General features: G+C 46.9%; 1 protein-coding gene across 2 annotated transcripts in view; it reads left to right on the forward strand.

Moving 5' to 3' along the window:
- Positions 1-19,029, forward strand: part of LOC110528753 (calmodulin-regulated spectrin-associated protein 2) — a 98,373-nt gene that overhangs the window by 19,843 nt on the left and 59,501 nt on the right. The gene's annotated exons all lie outside the window — the stretch shown is intronic.

The following is a 19,029-nucleotide window of genomic DNA, read 5'->3' on the forward strand; positions in this document are numbered from 1 at the left end:
AATAAATGTAAAATAAATTAAAAACCACCTTTTCACTTTGTCAGTGATTAGGACGCTTCTCTGCAGATCCTCTAAAGCTCTGTCAGGTTGGATGGGGAGCATCGCTGCACAGCTATTTTCAGGTGTCTCCAGAGATGTTCGATCAGGTTCAAGTCCGGTCTCTGGCTGGGCCACTCAAGGTCATTCAGAGACTTGTCCCGAAGCAACTCCTGCGTTGTCTTTGTGTGCTTAGGGTCGTTGTCCGGTTGGACGATGAACCTTCGCCCCGGTCTGAGCGCCCTGGAGCAGGTTTTCATCAAGCATCTCTTTGTACATTGCTCTGTTTTTGTTCCCCCTCAATCCTGACTAGTCTCCCAGTCCCTGCCACTGAAAAACATCCCCACAGCATGATGCTGCCACCCCCATGCTTCACAATAGGGATGGTGCCAGGTTTCTTCCCGACTTGATGCTTGGCATTCAGGCCAAATAATTAAATCTTGGTTTCATCAGACCAGAAAATCTTGTTTCTCATGGTCTGAGAGTCCTTTAGGTGCCTTTTGGCAAACTCCAAGCAGGCTGTCATGTGCCTTTTTAATGAGGAGTGGCTTCCGTGTGGCCACTGCCATAAAAGCCTGATTTGGTAGAGTACTTCAGATATGGTTGTCCTTCTGGAAGGTTCTCCCATCTCCACAGGGGAACTCTGTCAGAGTGACCATTGGGTTCTTGGTCACCTCCCTGACCAAAGCACTTCTCCCCCGATTGTTTTGGCTGGGTGGCCAGCTCTAGGAAGAGTCTTGGTGGTTCCAAACTTCTTCCATTTAAGGATGATGGATGCCACTGTGTTCTTTGGGACCTTCAATGCTGCAGACATTTTTTGGTACCCTTCCTCAGATTGTGCCTCGACACAAACCTCTCGGAGCTCTACGGTTCCTTCGACCTCATGGCTTGGTTTTTGCTCTGACATGCGCTGTCAACTGTGTGACCTTATATAGACAGCTTTCCAAATCATGTCCAATCAATTGAATTTACCAGAGGTGGACTCCAAGTTGTAGAAACATCTCAAGGATGATCAATGGAAACAGGATGCACCTGAGCTCAATTTCGAGTCTCATAGCAAAGGGTCTGAATACTTATGTAAATAAGGTATTTCTGTTTTATATTTTGAATAAATATGCACACTTTTCTAAACTTTTTTCCCCCGCTTTGTCATTATAGGGTATGGTGTGTAGATTGATGAGGAAAAGAATAAGGCTTTAATGTAACAAAATGTGGAAAAGTCAAGGGGTCTGAATAGTTTCCGAATGCACCGTATAGTGATAAGGATACTCGTGTTTTTCACGGTGTGATGTGTAAAGCATTTCCAATGGTTTAGTACAGTACGTTTGACAACTGAGTAGAAACACCGTAAAAAACAGATTATCTCTGGTCTCTGTCACAACGTGTTCTGTGTCCTCATTACACAACAGTTTCCGTGTTCCACAGTAGAATCAAATAAAAATAGAAAATTAAATTGCAGTGTTCCCCAAGAAGCATTTCTACACTGACATGAATCAGCCCACAGTCTCCCACACTGTATGCAGTTCCATCTACATATTTCCATTTCTCTTCTGTGATATAATCTTCCATACTGTATAATTGTCCTGATCCTGCTTTATGTCATGCTCACCGTCTCTTCTATGGCGTAATCTTTGACATATTCTTCTTTGGTTCATGCTCACTTTCGGTCCAGTTGGCCATTGTACAAGTCAGTGAGCAGGTCCTCCAAAAACGTGATTAAAGAGAACTGTGAAAGGATTGTGAAACTCCTCCGTCCCTCCCTTCTGTTCTTTTTTCTTCTTTTCTCTCCTCTCCTCCGCTCCTCTCATCCGTTGAGTAGGCCTCCGCTCCTCTCGTCCTTCTCTGCATGATTAGCTGCTGTGGCTGTCACAATCAGAGACCACATGTTAGTGCTACAGAGATTTCATGGATTCAGTGCCCAGTCATCATCCTCCACTGTGTAATCAGTGGGCTCTATGAACTAGTGCACCCTTAAAGGAACCATTTATAAATGAGTGAAAATGGCGGTGACACTACCGGTCAAAAGTTTTAGAATACCTACTCATTCAATGGTTTTTCTTTATTTTTTACTATTTTCTACATTGTAGAATAATAGTGAAGACATCAAAACTATGAAATAACACATATGGAATCGTGTAGTAACCAAAAAAAGTGTTAAACAAATCAAAATATATTTTATATTTGAGATTCTTCAAATTAGCCACCCTTTTGTCTTGATGACAGTTTTGCACACTCTAGGCATTCTCTCAACCAGCTTCATGGGTCACCTGGAATGCATTTCAATTAACAGGTGTGCCTTGTTAGAAGTTCAATTGTGGAATTTCTTTCCTTCTTAATGCGTTTGAGCCAATCGGTTGTGTTGTGACAAGGTAGGGGTGGTATACAGAAGATAACCCTATTTGGTAAAATACTAAGTCCATATTGTGTCAAGAAGAGCTCAAATAAGCAAAGAGAAACGACGATCCAGCGTTACTTTAACACATGAAGGTCAGTCAATACGGAACATTTCCTGGACTTTTAACGTTTTTATTTTGTTTTAGTTCAGTCGCAAGAACCATCAAAGCACTACGATGAAACTGGCTGTCATGGGGACCGCCATAGTTGTGATGTCTTCACTATTATTCTACAGTGTAGAAAATAGTCAAAATAAAGATGTTTTATTCTTTTTTAAATGTTTGACCGGTAGTGGACGTGTCATTGAAGCACTGTGATCAGGGGCTGATCTGTCAATCAAGTGACAACTCCCTCCACTTTGGACATGTTGGTTAGAACAAAATAATCACTTTTGAAAGGGTGTTTACCGCAGAAATCTCCTATCTCAATGTCAATCAGTATATACTTACTGACTTTATTGTCCCCATGGGGAAATTTTGTTGCAGCGTCATGTACACATTTTAAAGTGGCGTTTAAATACAAAACAAAATTGACAATACAACTTTCATAACGGTTATCTGTATTGATTGAATAGTTGCGGCAAATCAATGCAGTCTTAGACAACAACAACACAGGTCAGTCTTTATCAATGTCTACTGTGGGACATTGGCTGTGTTTGCACAAGCAGCCCAATTCTGATATTTTTTTCCCCCACTAATTGGTATTTTTTTACCAATCATATCAGCTTTGAAAAAGATCTGAAGTGATTGGTCAAAAGACCAAGTAGTGGAAAGAAATATCAGAATTGCCAGTCTAAACGCAGCACAAGGGATGTTTCATTGTGATGTGTAAGGATTTTAAAGGTGAGTGGCTGCAGTGAGAGTTATGTTTGAAGATGTGGCTTTGTGGAGAGCTGATATGAAAGACGGGTTTTTCGCAGTCTCTAGTATGTCTGTCATACACAGACCGAAATCCCACTAATGTATCACGCCTGCTTCTTTTTGCCTGCTTTTTTGTATATCTGAAAATGGTGGTTAAAAAAAGAAAATTAAACTTGTTTACACATGCTAACTGCATTTTCACAGACCCTCTAACAAGATACAGTTTCTGGTCTGTGTGAATGGTTCTGTTTTTTTTTGTTGTTTTTTTCAGGTACATTGATCAAGACTTCCATTGTTTTAACTACTCCCTAATCTGAAATGTGAAACAGTCCCCATGGTTTAACAACATCCCCACCCCTTCCAATATTCCAGTTACCCACTGACATGTATAAAAGGGGTATACCTGTAAGAACGTGGTAAATAAGAGTCTGTTTGAAAGAGGATCATAAACTCAGCAAAAAAAGAAAGAAAACGACCACTCACTGTCAACTGCGTTTGATTTTCAGCAAATTTAACACGTGTAAATATTTGTATGAACATAAGATTCAACAACTGAGACATAAACTGAACAAGACATGTGACTAACAGAAATGGAATGATGTGTCCCTGAACAAAAGGGGGTCAATAATACAATAGAAAAAGTATATATACAGTGTGTGCAAATGAGGTAAGATAAGGGAGGTAAGGAAATAAATAGGCCATACTGGCGAAATAATTACAGTTTAGCAATTAAACAATGGAGTGATGGATGTGCAGAAGATTAATGTGCAAGTAGAGATACTGGGGTGCAAAGAGGCAAAATATATAACAGTATGGGGATGAGGTAGTTGGATGGGCTATTTACAGATGGGCCATGTACAGGTGCAGTGATCTGTGAGCTGCTCTGACAGCTGGTGCTTGAAGTTAGTGAGGGAGATATGAGTCTCTAGCTTCAGTCATTTTTGCAATTCATTCCAGTCATTGGCAGCAGAGAACTGGAAGGAAAGGCGGCCAAAGGAGGAGTTGGCTTTGGGGGTGACCTGTGAAATATACCTGCTGGAAATATATCTGCTGGAGCGCGTGCTACGGGTGGGTGCTGCTATGGTGACCAGTGAGCTGAGATAAGGTGGGGCTTTACCTAGCAAAGACTTATAGATGACCTGGAGCCAGTGGGTTTGGTGACGAATATGTAGTGAGGGCCAGCCAACGAGAGCATACAGGTTGCAGTGGTGGGTAGTATATGGGGCTTTGGTGACTAAACGGATGGCACTGTGATAGACTACATCCAATTTTCTGAGTAGAGTGTTGGAGGCTATTTTGTAAATGACATCGCCGAAGTCAAGGATCGGTAGGATAGTCAGTTTTACGAGGGTATGTTTGGCAGCATGAGTGAAGGAGGCTTTGTTGCAAAATAGGAAGCCGATTCTAGATTTAATTTTAGATTGGAGATGCTTAATGTGAGTCTGGAAGGAGAGTTTACAATCTAACCAGACACCTAGGTATTTGTAGTTGTCCACATATTCTAAGTCAGAACCGTCCAGAGTAGTGATGTTGAACGGGCGGGCAGGTGCGGGCAGCGATCGGTTGAAGAGCATACATTTAGTTTTACTAGCGTTTAAGAACAGTTGGAGGCCACGGAAGGAGAGTTGTAATGACATTGAAGCTTGTCTGAAGGTTACAGTGTCCAAAGAAGGGCCAGAAGTATACAGAATGGTGTTGTCTGCGTAGAGGTGGATCAGAGAATCACCAGCAGCAAGAGCTACATCATTGATATATACAGCGAAAAAGGTCAGCCCGAGAATTGAACCCTGTGGCACCCCCATAGAGACTGCCAGAGGTCCGGACAACAGGCCCTCCGATTTGACACACCCACATTGGAAATCCAGCCTACCTGGTCACCTGTGGTCATTCACCTGTGGTCATTCTTTGTGTCACAAAATAATGTGAAGGAGGTCTTTTCTATAAGACGTACATTACAGTATTTAGTGAAATTGTGTTGTTTTTGAGATGGCGGAGTTCTGTTGTCCTTATCTGCTGTGTGATGCTATGACCTCTCATGTAAAGGGATAATGTTGTGTTCAAAACAGATTTGATTCCATTTTCTGCTGGTCTGCCAAACAGAAGCTCTCGGCAATGCAGCTCTCTCTCTCTCTCTCTCTCTCGTTATTTTTCTTTTAATTTATTTGATTCTGTGATGGACTCACACATCTGAAGACAAAGCACTCCAGATTGCAGCTGCTGCCTGCCCACACGCACCCACAGACATGTTGCATTACTCACTATGATGTACACAAATCAACTCTGCTGCTCACACACACTTATGGTCACACAACACACACAACAGTACAGTTTGTGGCATGCCTTTAGAAACAGACCCGTGCTTTGGGGTCTCACTCACTCACTCACTCACTCACTCACTCACTCACTCACTCACTCACTCACTCACTCACTCACTCACTCACAGCCTAAATGTCCAGTCTGAATCTAGCTTGTCACTCTTATGACGTGCATTATAGCCTACAAGTTATATTGAATTGACGATCAACTGCTGTAGATCAAGTACATTGCTCAATTTGAGCAACGCGCTCTGCTCTTCGCCATAGTCCATTTTTTTTTTGTTTATTTCTTCTTGTAACGATATCTCTTTTTTGAGCACTTATCGCTTTCAACTCATCAAATGGAAAACCATTGCACTTTCCCGAAGGGTTTCTTACTAGGTGAATACGGTGTAGGAATATTTCGACAATAAATACACCACGTAGAGGACGAGAAGTCCATAGATTACTAGATCAATGGATTTTTTTTTTTCTGTAATAGGGGATTGATGAGCAATGGGTCAGAGACATGGGAGGAATGTGTCTATACAGTGAGCCTGAAATAGGATACTTTTTGTATTTTGCCATTGGCCCAGGTTTTATTGCAAGGAATTCTAATTGGTCAACCACAGGCTAGGGCTTAGGGTTATAAACTACATCCTGTTCCTTTGTTCTGTGGAGAGAACCACATGAAAGCATCACTGGGGAGAATGAACATCTACCATCTACCTCTTCGCATGATTCGTCCTCTGAATAAGAATAAACCTATTTTTCTTCCCCTTGATTTGCTTTGGGGTCTGTGTTTTATTGAAGAGTAACATCAACTGTTAACAACGGTGTCCATATTAGGACAGCCTCAATCCTATTATGGACACCGCACAGTTAGATACACAAAAGATACAGTAGGTCTACTCAGGAAGTAGTTTGAAAGAGTTTACGTCATTTGAATTGTAACTCAGCAATCCCGTGTCATGTTTTAAGGAGGATTAACATTCGGGAAGATAATGGTGCAGAGCTAGACAATTCTGCCCAGGGATGAAAAGGATGGATGCTTAGCTCTACTGACGTGAGAGGTTGCTGAGCTCGGTCCGGAGGTTTTCTGCTCTCTTGTCAGGACTTTTTGGTTTGTGTCCAGAAATGGAATCTCTACTACAACAATTCCTAACAGTTTTGCTGACATGGGAAGGGAAATCTGTCACGCAGGTAACTAGCTAACTAGTCCACACAGCTAACTAGCTTACACAGCTAACTAGCTAGAGATTCCATATTGCTACAGTAAACTTTAGTCAGCCAACCCAGGCCCTGTAACCTCCCAGTGTAGCTGTAGTTACAGTCAGGCCCTGTAACCTCCCAGTGTAGCTGTATTTACAGTCAGGCCCTGTAACCTCCCAGTGTAGCTGTAGTTACAGTCAGGCCCTGTAACCTCCAGTGTAGCTGTATTTACAGTCAGGCCCTGTGCCCTCCAGTGTAGCTGTAGTTACAGTCAGGCCCTGTAACCTCCCAGTGTAGCTGTATTTACAGTCAGGCCCTGTAACCTCCCAGTGTAGCTGTAGTTACAGTCAGGCCCTGTAACCTCCCAGTGTAGCTGTAGTTAGTCAGGCCCTGTATCTCCAGTGTAGCTGTAGTTAGTCAGGCCCTGTAACCTCCAGTGTAGCTGTATTTATAGTCAGGCCCTGTAACCTCCCAGTGTAGCTGTATTTACAGTCAGGCCCTGTAACCTCCCAGTGTAGCTGTAGTTACAGTCAGGCCCTGTAACCTCCCAGTGAAGCTGTAGTTACAGTCAGGCCCTGTAACCTCCCATTGTAGCTGTAGTTACAGTCAGGCCCTGTGCCCTCCCAGTGTAGCTGTAGTTAGTCAGGCCCTGTGCCCTCCCAGTGTAGCTGTAGTTAGTCAGGCCCTGTAACCTCCCAGTGTAGCTGTAGTTAGTCAGGCCCTGTAACCTCCAGTGTAGCTGTAGTTAGTCAGGCCCTGTAACCTCCAGTGTAGCTGTAGTTAGTCAGGCCCTGTAACCTCCAGTGTAGCTGTAGTTAGTCAGGCCCTGTAACCTCCAGTGTAGCTGTAGTTACAGTCAGGCCCTGTAACTTCCCAGTGTAGCTGTATTTACAGTCAGGCCCTGTAACCTCCAGTGTAGCTGTAGTTAGTCAGGCCCTGTAACCTCCAGTGTAGCTGTAGTTACAGTCAGGCCCTGTATCTCCAGTGTAGCTGTAGTTAGTCAGGCCCTGTAACCTCCAGTGTAGTTGTATTTACAGTCAGGCCCTGTAACCTCCCAGTGTAGCTGTAGTTAGTCAGGCCCTGTAACCTCCAGTGTAGCTGTAGTTACAGTCAGGCCCTGTAACCTCCCAGTGTAGCTGTAGTTAGTCAGGCCCTGTAACCTCCAGTGTAGCTGTATTTACAGTCAGGCCCTGTAACCTCCAGTGTAGCTGTAGTTACAGTCAGGCCCTGTAACCTCCAGTGTAGCTGTAGTTACAGTCAGGCCCTGTAACCTCCCAGTGTAGCTGTAGTTACAGTCAGGCCCTGTAACCTCCAGTGTAGCTGTATTTACAGTCAGGCCCTGTAACCTCCAGTGTAGCTGTATTTACAGTCAGGCCCTGTAACCTCCCAGTGTAGCTGTAGTTAGTCAGGCCCTGTAACCTCCAGTGTAGCTGTAGTTAGTCAGGCCCTGTAACCTCCAGTGTAGCTGTAGTTAGTCAGGCCCTGTAACCTCCCAGTGTAGCTGTAGTTAGTCAGGCCCTGTAACTTCCCAGTGTAGCTGTATTTACAGTCAGGCCCTGTAACCTCCCAGTGTAGCTGTAGTTAGTCAGGCCCTGTAACCTCCAGTGTAGCTGTATTTACAGTCAGGCCCTGTAACCTCCAGTGTAGCTGTAGTTACAGTCAGGCCCTGTAACCTCCCAGTGTAGCTGTAGTTAGTCAGGCCCTGTAACCTCCCAGTGTAGCTGTAGTTAGTCAGGCCCTGTAACTTCCCAGTGTAGCTGTATTTACAGTCAGGCCCTGTAACCTCCAGTGTAGCTGTAGTTACAGTCAGGCCCTGTAACCTCCCAGTGTAGCTGTAGTTAGTCAGGCCCTGTAACCTCCCAGTGTAGCTGTAGTTACAGTCAGGCCCTGTAACCTCCAGTGTAGCTGTAGTTACAGTCAGGCCCTGTAACCTCCCAGTGTAGCTGTATTTACAGTCAGGCCCTGTAACCTCCCAGTGTAGCTGTATTTACAGTCAGGCCCTGTAACCTCCCAGTGTAGCTGTATTTACAGTCAGGCCCTGTAACCTCCCAGTGTAGCTGTAGTTACAGTCAGGCCCTGTAACCTCCCAGTGTAGTTGTATTTACAGTCAGGCCCTGTAACCTCCCAGTGTAGCTGTATTTATAGTCAGGCCCTGTAACCTCCCAGTGAAGCTGTAGTTACAGTCAGGCCCTGTAACCTCCCAGTGTAGTTGTATTTACAGTCAGGCCCTGTAACCTCCCAGTGTAGCTGTAGTTACAGTCAGGCCCTGTAACCTCCCAGTGAAGCTGTAGTTACAGTCAGGCCCTGTAACCTCCCAGTGTAGCTGTAGTTAGTCAGGCCCTGTAACCTCCCAGTGTAGCTGTAGTTAGTCAGGCCCTGTAACCTCCAGTGTAGCTGTATTTACAGTCAGGCCCTGTAACCTCCCAGTGTAGCTGTATTTACAGTCAGGCCCTGTAACCTCCCAGTGTAGCTGTAGTTAGTCAGGCCCTGTAACCTCCCAGTGTAGCTGTATTTACAGTCAGGCCCTGTAACCTCCCAGTGTAGCTGTAGTTAGTCAGGCCCTGTAACTTCCCAGTGTAGCTGTAGTTACAGTCAGGCCCTGTAACCTCCAGTGTAGCTGTAGTTACAGTCAGGCCCTGTAACCTCCCAGTGTAGCTGTATTTACAGTCAGGCCCTGTAACCTCCCAGTGTAGCTGTATTTACAGTCAGGCCCTGTAACCTCCCAGTGTAGCTGTAGTTACAGTCAGGCCCTGTAACCTCCCAGTGTAGTTGTATTTACAGTCAGGCCCTGTAACCTCCCAGTGTAGCTGTATTTATAGTCAGGCCCTGTAACCTCCCAGTGAAGCTGTAGTTACAGTCAGGCCCTGTAACCTCCCAGTGTAGTTGTATTTACAGTCAGGCCCTGTAACCTCCCAGTGTAGCTGTAGTTACAGTCAGGCCCTGTAACCTCCCAGTGAAGCTGTAGTTACAGTCAGGCCCTGTAACCTCCCAGTGTAGCTGTAGTTAGTCAGGCCCTGTAACCTCCCAGTGTAGCTGTAGTTAGTCAGGCCCTGTAACCTCCAGTGTAGCTGTATTTACAGTCAGGCCCTGTAACCTCCCAGTGTAGCTGTATTTACAGTCAGGCCCTGTAACCTCCCAGTGTAGCTGTAGTTAGTCAGGCCCTGTAACCTCCAGTGTAGCTGTATTTACAGTCAGGCCCTGTAACCTCCCAGTGTAGCTGTAGTTACAGTCAGGCCCTGTAACCTCCCAGTGTAGCTGTATTTACAGTCAGGCCCTGTAACCTCCCAGTGTAGCTGTAGTTACAGTCAGGCCCTGTAACCTCCCAGTGTAGTTGTATTTACAGTCAGGCCCTGTAACCTCCCAGTGTAGCTGTATTTACAGTCAGGCCCTGTAACCTCCCAGTGTAGCTGTAGTTAGTCAGGCCCTGTAACCTCCAGTGTAGCTGTATTTACAGTCAGGCCCTGTAACCTCCCAGTGTAGCTGTAGTTACAGTCAGGCCCTGTAACCTCCCAGTGTAGCTGTATTTACAGTCAGGCCCTGTAACCTCCCAGTGTAGCTGTATTTACAGTCAGGCCCTGTAACCTCCCAGTGTAGTTGTATTTACAGTCAGGCCCTGTAACCTCCCAGTGTAGCTGTATTTACAGTCAGGCCCTGTAACCTCCCAGTGTAGTTGTATTTACAGTCAGGCCCTGTAACCTCCCAGTGTAGTTGTATTTACAGTCAGGCCCTGTAACCTCCCAGTGTAGCTGTATTTACAGTCAGGCCCTGTAACCTCCCAGTGTAGTTGTATTTACAGTCAGGCCCTGTAACCTCCCAGTGTAGCTGTAGTTACAGTCAGGCCCTGTAACCTCCCAGTGTAGTTGTATTTACAGTCAGGCCCTGTAACCTCCCAGTGTAGCTGTATTTACAGTCAGGCCCTGTAACCTCCCAGTGTAGCTGTAGTTAGTCAGGCCCTGTAACCTCCCAGTGTAGTTGTATTTACAGTCAGGCCCTGTAACCTCCCAGTGTAGCTGTATTTACAGTCAGGCCCTGTAACCTCCCAGTGTAGTTGTATTTACAGTCAGGCCCTGTAACCTCCCAGTGTAGTTGTATTTACAGTCAGGCCCTGTAACCTCCCAGTGTAGCTGTATTTACAGTCAGGCCCTGTAACCTCCCAGTGTAGTTGTATTTACAGTCAGGCCCTGTAACCTCCCAGTGTAGCTGTAGTTACAGTCAGGCCCTGTAACCTCCCAGTGTAGTTGTATTTACAGTCAGGCCCTGTAACCTCCCAGTGTAGCTGTATTTACAGTCAGGCCCTGTAACCTCCCAGTGTAGTTGTATTTACAGTCAGGCCCTGTAACCTCCCAGTGTAGCTGTAGTTACAGTCAGGCCCTGTAACCTCCCAGTGTAGTTGTATTTACAGTCAGGCCCTGTAACCTCCCAGTGTAGCTGTATTTACAGTCAGGCCCTGTAACCTCCCAGTGTAGCTGTATTTACAGTCAGGCCCTGTAACCTCCCAGTGTAGTTGTATTTACAGTCAGGCCCTGTAACCTCCCAGTGTAGCTGTATTTACAGTCAGGCCCTGTAACCTCCCAGTGTAGCTGTAGTTACAGTCAGGCCCTGTAACCTCCCAGTGTAGTTGTAGTTACAGTCAGGCCCTGTAACCTCCCAGTGTAGCTGTATTTACAGTCAGGCCCTGTAACCTCCCAGTGTAGCTGTATTTACAGTCAGGCCCTGTAACCTCCCAGTGTAGTTGTATTTACAGTCAGGCCCTGTAACCTCCCAGTGTAGCTGTATTTACAGTCAGGCCCTGTAACCTCCCAGTGTAGCTGTATTTACAGTCAGGCCCTGTAACCTCCCAGTGTAGTTGTATTTACAGTCAGGCCCTGTAACCTCCCAGTGTAGCTGTATTTACAGTCAGGCCCTGTAACCTCCCAGTGTAGCTGTAGTTACAGTCAGGCCCTGTAACCTCCCAGTGTAGTTGTAGTTACAGTCAGGCCCTGTAACCTCCCAGTGTAGCTGTATTTACAGTCAGGCCCTGTAACCTCCCAGTGTAGCTGTATTTACAGTCAGGCCCTGTAACCTCCCAGTGTAGCTGTATTTACAGTCAGGCCCTGTAACCTCCCAGTGTAGCTGTAGTTACAGTCAGGCCCTGTAACCTCCCAGTGTAGTTGTATTTACAGTCAGGCCCTGTAACCTCCCAGTGTAGCTGTATTTACAGTCAGGCCCTGTAACCTCCCAGTGTAGTTGTATTTACAGTCAGGCCCTGTAACCTCCCAGTGTAGCTGTAGTTACAGTCAGGCCCTGTAACCTCCCAGTGTAGTTGTATTTACAGTCAGGCCCTGTAACCTCCCAGTGTAGCTGTATTTACAGTCAGGCCCTGTAACCTCCCAGTGTAGCTGTATTTACAGTCAGGCCCTGTAACCTCCCAGTGTAGTTGTATTTACAGTCAGGCCCTGTAACCTCCCAGTGTAGCTGTATTTACAGTCAGGCCCTGTAACCTCCCAGTGTAGCTGTATTTACAGTCAGGCCCTGTAACCTCCCAGTGTAGCTGTAGTTACAGTCAGGCCCTGTAACCTCCCAGTGTAGTTGTAGTTACAGTCAGGCCCTGTAACCTCCCAGTGTAGCTGTATTTACAGTCAGGCCCTGTAACCTCCCAGTGTAGCTGTATTTACAGTCAGGCCCTGTAACCTCCCAGTGTAGTTGTATTTACAGTCAGGCCCTGTAACCTCCCAGTGTAGCTGTATTTACAGTCAGGCCCTGTAACCTCCCAGTGTAGCTGTATTTACAGTCAGGCCCTGTAACCTCCCAGTGTAGTTGTATTTACAGTCAGGCCCTGTAACCTCCCAGTGTAGCTGTATTTACAGTCAGGCCCTGTAACCTCCCAGTGTAGCTGTAGTTACAGTCAGGCCCTGTAACCTCCCAGTGTAGTTGTAGTTACAGTCAGGCCCTGTAACCTCCCAGTGTAGCTGTATTTACAGTCAGGCCCTGTAACCTCCCAGTGTAGCTGTATTTACAGTCAGGCCCTGTAACCTCCCAGTGTAGCTGTATTTACAGTCAGGCCCTGTAACCTCCCAGTGTAGCTGTAGTTACAGTCAGGCCCTGTAACCTCCCAGTGTAGTTGTATTTACAGTCAGGCCCTGTAACCTCCCAGTGTAGCTGTATTTACAGTCAGGCCCTGTAACCTCCCAGTGTAGCTGTATTTACAGTCAGGCCCTGTAACCTCCCAGTGTAGTTGTATTTACAGTCAGGCCCTGTAACCTCCCAGTGTAGTTGTAGTTACAGTCAGGCCCTGTAACCTCCCAGTGTAGCTGTATTTACAGTCAGGCCCTGTAACCTCCCAGTGTAGCTGTATTTACAGTCAGGCCCTGTAACCTCCCAGTGTAGCTGTATTTACAGTCAGGCCCTGTAACCTCCCAGTGTAGTTGTAGTTACAGTCAGGCCCTGTAACCTCCCAGTGTAGCTGTATTTACAGTCAGGCCCTGTAACCTCCCAGTGTAGTTGTAGTTACAGTCAGGCCCTGTAACCTCCCAGTGTAGCTGTAGTTACAGTCAGGCCCTGTAACCTCCCAGTGTAGCTGTATTTACAGTCAGGCCCTGTAACCTCCCAGTGTAGCTGTAGTTACAGTCAGGCCCTGTAACCTCCCAGTGTAGCTGTATTTACAGTCAGGCCCTGTAACCTCCCAGTGTAGCTGTAGTTACAGTCAGGCCCTGTAACCTCCCAGTGTAGTTGTATTTACAGTCAGGCCCTGTAACCTCCCAGTGTAGCTGTAGTTACAGTCAGGCCCTGTAACCTCCCAGTGTAGCTGTATTTACAGTCAGGCCCTGTAACCTCCCAGTGTAGCTGTATTTACAGTCAGGCCCTGTAACCCCCCGGTGTAGCTGTATTTACAGTCAGGCCCTGTAACCTCCCGGTGTAGCTGTAGTTACAGTCAGGCCCTGTAACCTCCCAGTGTAGTTGTAGTTACAGTCAGGCCCTGTAACCTCCCAGTGTAGCTGTATTTACAGTCAGGCCCTGTAACCTCCCAGTGTAGCTGTATTTACAGTCAGGCCCTGTAACCTCCCAGTGTAGTTGTATTTACAGTCAGGCCCTGTAACCTCCCAGTGTAGCTGTATTTACAGTCAGGCCCTGTAACCTCCCAGTGTAGCTGTATTTACAGTCAGGCCCTGTAACCTCCCAGTGTAGTTGTATTTACAGTCAGGCCCTGTAACCTCCCAGTGTAGCTGTATTTACAGTCAGGCCCTGTAACCTCCCAGTGTAGCTGTAGTTACAGTCAGGCCCTGTAACCTCCCAGTGTAGTTGTAGTTACAGTCAGGCCCTGTAACCTCCCAGTGTAGCTGTATTTACAGTCAGGCCCTGTAACCTCCCAGTGTAGCTGTATTTACAGTCAGGCCCTGTAACCTCCCAGTGTAGCTGTATTTACAGTCAGGCCCTGTAACCTCCCAGTGTAGCTGTAGTTACAGTCAGGCCCTGTAACCTCCCAGTGTAGTTGTATTTACAGTCAGGCCCTGTAACCTCCCAGTGTAGTTGTATTTACAGTCAGGCCCTGTAACCTCCCAGTGTAGCTGTATTTACAGTCAGGCCCTGTAACCTCCCAGTGTAGCTGTATTTACAGTCAGGCCCTGTAACCTCCCAGTGTAGTTGTATTTACAGTCAGGCCCTGTAACCTCCCAGTGTAGTTGTAGTTACAGTCAGGCCCTGTAACCTCCCAGTGTAGCTGTATTTACAGTCAGGCCCTGTAACCTCCCAGTGTAGCTGTATTTACAGTCAGGCCCTGTAACCTCCCAGTGTAGCTGTATTTACAGTCAGGCCCTGTAACCTCCCAGTGTAGCTGTATTTACAGTCAGGCCCTGTAACCTCCCAGTGTAGTTGTAGTTACAGTCAGGCCCTGTAACCTCCCAGTGTAGCTGTATTTACAGTCAGGCCCTGTAACCTCCCAGTGTAGCTGTAGTTACAGTCAGGCCCTGTAACCTCCCAGTGTAGCTGTAGTTACAGTCAGGCCCTGTAACCTCCCAGTGTAGCTGTATTTACAGTCAGGCCCTGTAACCTCCCAGTGTAGCTGTAGTTACAGTCAGGCCCTGTAACCTCCCAGTGTAGCTGTATTTACAGTCAGGCCCTGTAACCTCCCAGTGTAGCTGTAGTTACAGTCAGGCCCTGTAACCTCCCAGTGTAGTTGTATTTACAGTCAGGCCCTGTAACCTCCCAGTGTAGCTGTAGTTACAGTCAGGCCCTGTAACCTCCCAGTGTAGCTGTATTTACAGTCAGGCCCTGTAACCTCCCAGTGTAGCTGTATTTACAGTCAGGCCCTGTAACCCCCCGGTGTAGCTGTATTTACAGTCAGGCCCTGTAACCTCCCAGTGTAGCTGTAGTTACAGTCAGGCCCTGTAACCTCCCAGTGTAGCTGTATTTACAGCCAGGCCCTGTAACCTCCCAGTGTAGCTGTATTTACAGTCAGGCCCTGTAACCTCCCAGTGTAGCTGTATTTACAGTCAGGCCCTGTAACCTCCCAGTGTAGCTGTATTTACAGTCAGGCCCTGTAACCTCCCAGTGTAGTTGTAGTTACAGTCAGGCCCTGTAACCTCCCAGTGTAGTTGTATTTACAGTCAGGCCCTGTAACCTCCCAGTGTAGCTGTATTTACAGTCAGGCCCTGTAACCTCCCAGTGTAGTTGTAGTTACAGTCAGGCCCTGTAACCTCCCAGTGTAGTTGTAGTTACAGTCAGGCCCTGTGCCCTCCAGTGTAGCTGTATTTACAGTCAGGCCCTGTAACCTCCCAGTGTAGCTGTATTTACAGTCAGGCCCTGTAACCTCCCAGTGTAGCTGTAGTTACAGTCAGGCCCTGTAACCTCCCAGTGTAGCTGTATTTACAGTCAGGCCCTGTAACCTCCCAGTGTAGCTGTAGTTACAGTCAGGCCCTGTAACCTCCCAGTGTAGCTGTAGTTACAGTCAGGCCCTGTAACCTCCCAGTGTAGTTGTATTTACAGTCAGGCCCTGTAACCTCCCAGTGTAGTTGTATTTACAGTCAGGCCCTGTAACCTCCCAGTGTAGTTGTATTTACAGTCAGGCCCTGTAACCTCCCAGTGTAGTTGTATTTACAGTCAGGCCCTGTAACCTCCCAGTGTAGCTGTAGTTACAGTCAGGCCCTGTAACCTCCCAGTGTAGTTGTATTTACAGTCAGGCCCTGTAACCTCCCAGTGTAGCTGTATTTACAGTCAGGCCCTGTAACCTCCCAGTGTAGTTGTATTTACAGTCAGGCCCTGTAACCTCCCAGTGTAGTTGTATTTACAGTCAGGCCCTGTAACCTCCCAGTGTAGTTGTATTTACAGTCAGGCCCTGTAACCTCCCAGTGTAGCTGTAGTTAGTCAGGCCCTGTAACCCCCCAGTGTAGCTGTAGTTAGTCAGGCCCTGTAACCCCCCAGTGTAGCTGTAGTTAGTTAGGCCCTGTAACCTCCCAGTGTAGTTGTATTTACAGTCAGGCCCTGTAACCTCCCAGTGTAGTTGTATTTACAGTCAGGCCCTGTAACCTCCCAGTGTAGCTGTAGTTACAGTCAGGTCCTGTAACCTCCAGTGTAGCTGTAGTTAGTCAGGCCCTGTAACCTCCAGTGTAGCTGTAGTTAGTCAGGCCCTGTAACCTCCCAGTGTAGTTGTATTTACAGTCAGGCCCTGTAACCTCCCAGTGTAGTTGTAGTTACAGTCAGGCCCTGTAACCTCCCAGTGTAGTTGTATTTACAGTCAGGCCCTGTAACCTCCCAGTGTAGCTGTATTTACAGTCAGGCCCTGTAACCTCCCAGTGTAGTTGTAGTTACAGTCAGGCCCTGTAACCTCCCAGTGTAGTTGTAGTTACAGTCAGGCCCTGTGCCCTCCAGTGTAGCTGTATTTACAGTCAGGCCCTGTAACCTCCCAGTGTAGCTGTATTTACAGTCAGGCCCTGTAACCTCCCAGTGTAGCTGTAGTTACAGTCAGGCCCTGTAACCTCCCAGTGTAGCTGTATTTACAGTCAGGCCCTGTAACCTCCCAGTGTAGCTGTAGTTACAGTCAGGCCCTGTAACCTCCCAGTGTAGCTGTAGTTACAGTCAGGCCCTGTAACCTCCCAGTGTAGTTGTATTTACAGTCAGGCCCTGTAACCTCCCAGTGTAGTTGTATTTACAGTCAGGCCCTGTAACCTCCCAGTGTAGTTGTATTTACAGTCAGGCCCTGTAACCTCCCAGTGTAGTTGTATTTACAGTCAGGCCCTGTAACCTCCCAGTGTAGCTGTAGTTACAGTCAGGCCCTGTAACCTCCCAGTGTAGTTGTATTTACAGTCAGGCCCTGTAACCTCCCAGTGTAGCTGTATTTACAGTCAGGCCCTGTAACCTCCCAGTGTAGTTGTATTTACAGTCAGGCCCTGTAACCTCCCAGTGTAGTTGTATTTACAGTCAGGCCCTGTAACCTCCCAGTGTAGTTGTATATACAGTCAGGCCCTGTAACCTCCCAGTGTAGCTGTAGTTAGTCAGGCCCTGTAACCCCCCAGTGTAGCTGTAGTTAGTCAGGCCCTGTAACCCCCCAGTGTAGCTGTAGTTAGTCAGGCCCTGTAACCTCCCAGTGTAGTTGTATTTACAGTCAGGCCCTGTAACCTCCCAGTGTAGTTGTATTTACAGTCAGGCCCTGTAACCTCCCAGTGTAGCTGTAGTTACAGTCAGGTCCTGTAACCTCCAGTGTAGCTGTAGTTAGTCAGGCCCTGTAACCTCCAGTGTAGCTGTAGTTAGTCAGGCCCTGTAACCCCCCGGTATCTCTAGGGTCCTATCTGTGGCTGTGAAGTCATTCTGTCTAGCTTATGAATAATACATGCATACGTTGTTTGTTTTCGAATCTGTGAATTATATAGACGTCTGCAAGTAATAGCATTGTGTAATCGACCGATCTGGTGATTTAGCTGTGTTTGGCATGGAGTTCTTGCTATACTCTGGGGTATTAGGCTTAGGTCTTGCTCTTGTGTGTGTGGGTGTGTTGTATTCTACAGTATATGACTGTAATTGCCTGCAGTTAAGGGGGTTTGAAGTGGTCCCTGTAGCAGAATGTGTGGTATATCTAGACCAAGTGGTTGGCACGTGGACAGTGCTCTGCATTTGGGAGTCGTCATTAGCAGTAGTGTGTGTGTGTGTGTTATAAGCCTCTCCTCAGCCTAGCACCAGATTTATCCTCCCCATCAATTAAAAACATTATTTTCTGTTCATCGTGAAGATCAATGTAATGATGATCAACCGTTCAGAGTCCGTGTATAATATAATCTTGGATATGTTTCATATTTCATGAGGGAGGCATAAAAAGGGTCATTATTCCACTTGGCTCCGATACATGGATCCTTGTCACCTCTATTGCCGTGGATACCGCTCTGATTACTGTGATCATGCCGTATATGGCCATACAGGTGGTGGTAAAGGTTAACACTCCCCTTTCACAGTCTTCACATTTCGCTGCCTTTTTAAAAATACATTTAAAAAAAGGGATTCGATAGGATAAAAAAAAAATCCAATCGATCTACACAATTCTAGAACCGTTTCCAAATGACTAAGTGCAACCTTATTTTGTGTTCTGATTGCGTATGTCCTCACACCCCAGTGTTAATACTTGTTGGAAGCTCCTTTTGGCAGCCATTACAGCTGGGAATCATGTTGAATAAGATTTTACCAACCTTACACAACTCTTTAACACAACACACTGAGTGGACATTAACAAAAGAAACACCTGCTCTTTCCGTGACAAGACTGACCAGGTGAATCTAGGTGAAAGCTATGATCCCTTACTGATGCCACTTGTTAAATCCACTTCAATCAGTGTAGATGAAGGGGAGGAGACGGGTTAAAGAAGGATTTTTAAGCCTTGAGACAAATGAGACATGGATTGTGTATTTGTGCCTTTTCAGAATGGGCAAGACAAAAGATGTAATTGCAGGCCTCCCGGGTGGCGCAGTGGTTAAGGGCGCTGTACTGCAGCGCCAGCTGCGCCACCAGAGACTCTGGGTTGGCGCCCTGTCGTAACTGGCCGCGACCGGGAGGTCCGTGGGGCGACGCGTCGTCCGGGTTAGGGAGGGTTTGGCCGGTAGGGAAATCCTTGTCTCACCAGCGACTCCTGTGGCGGGCCGGGCGCAGTGCGCGCTAACCAAGGTTGCCAGGTGCACGGTGTTTCCTCCGACACATTGGTGTGGCTGGCTTCCGGGTTGGATGCGCGCTGTGTTAAGAAGCAGTGCGGCTTGGTTGGGTTGTGCCAACTTGACACA

Source organism: Oncorhynchus mykiss, chromosome 1 (genome assembly GCF_013265735.2).
Source record: "Oncorhynchus mykiss isolate Arlee chromosome 1, USDA_OmykA_1.1, whole genome shotgun sequence".
Classification (NCBI taxonomy): domain Eukaryota; kingdom Metazoa; phylum Chordata; class Actinopteri; order Salmoniformes; family Salmonidae; genus Oncorhynchus; species Oncorhynchus mykiss.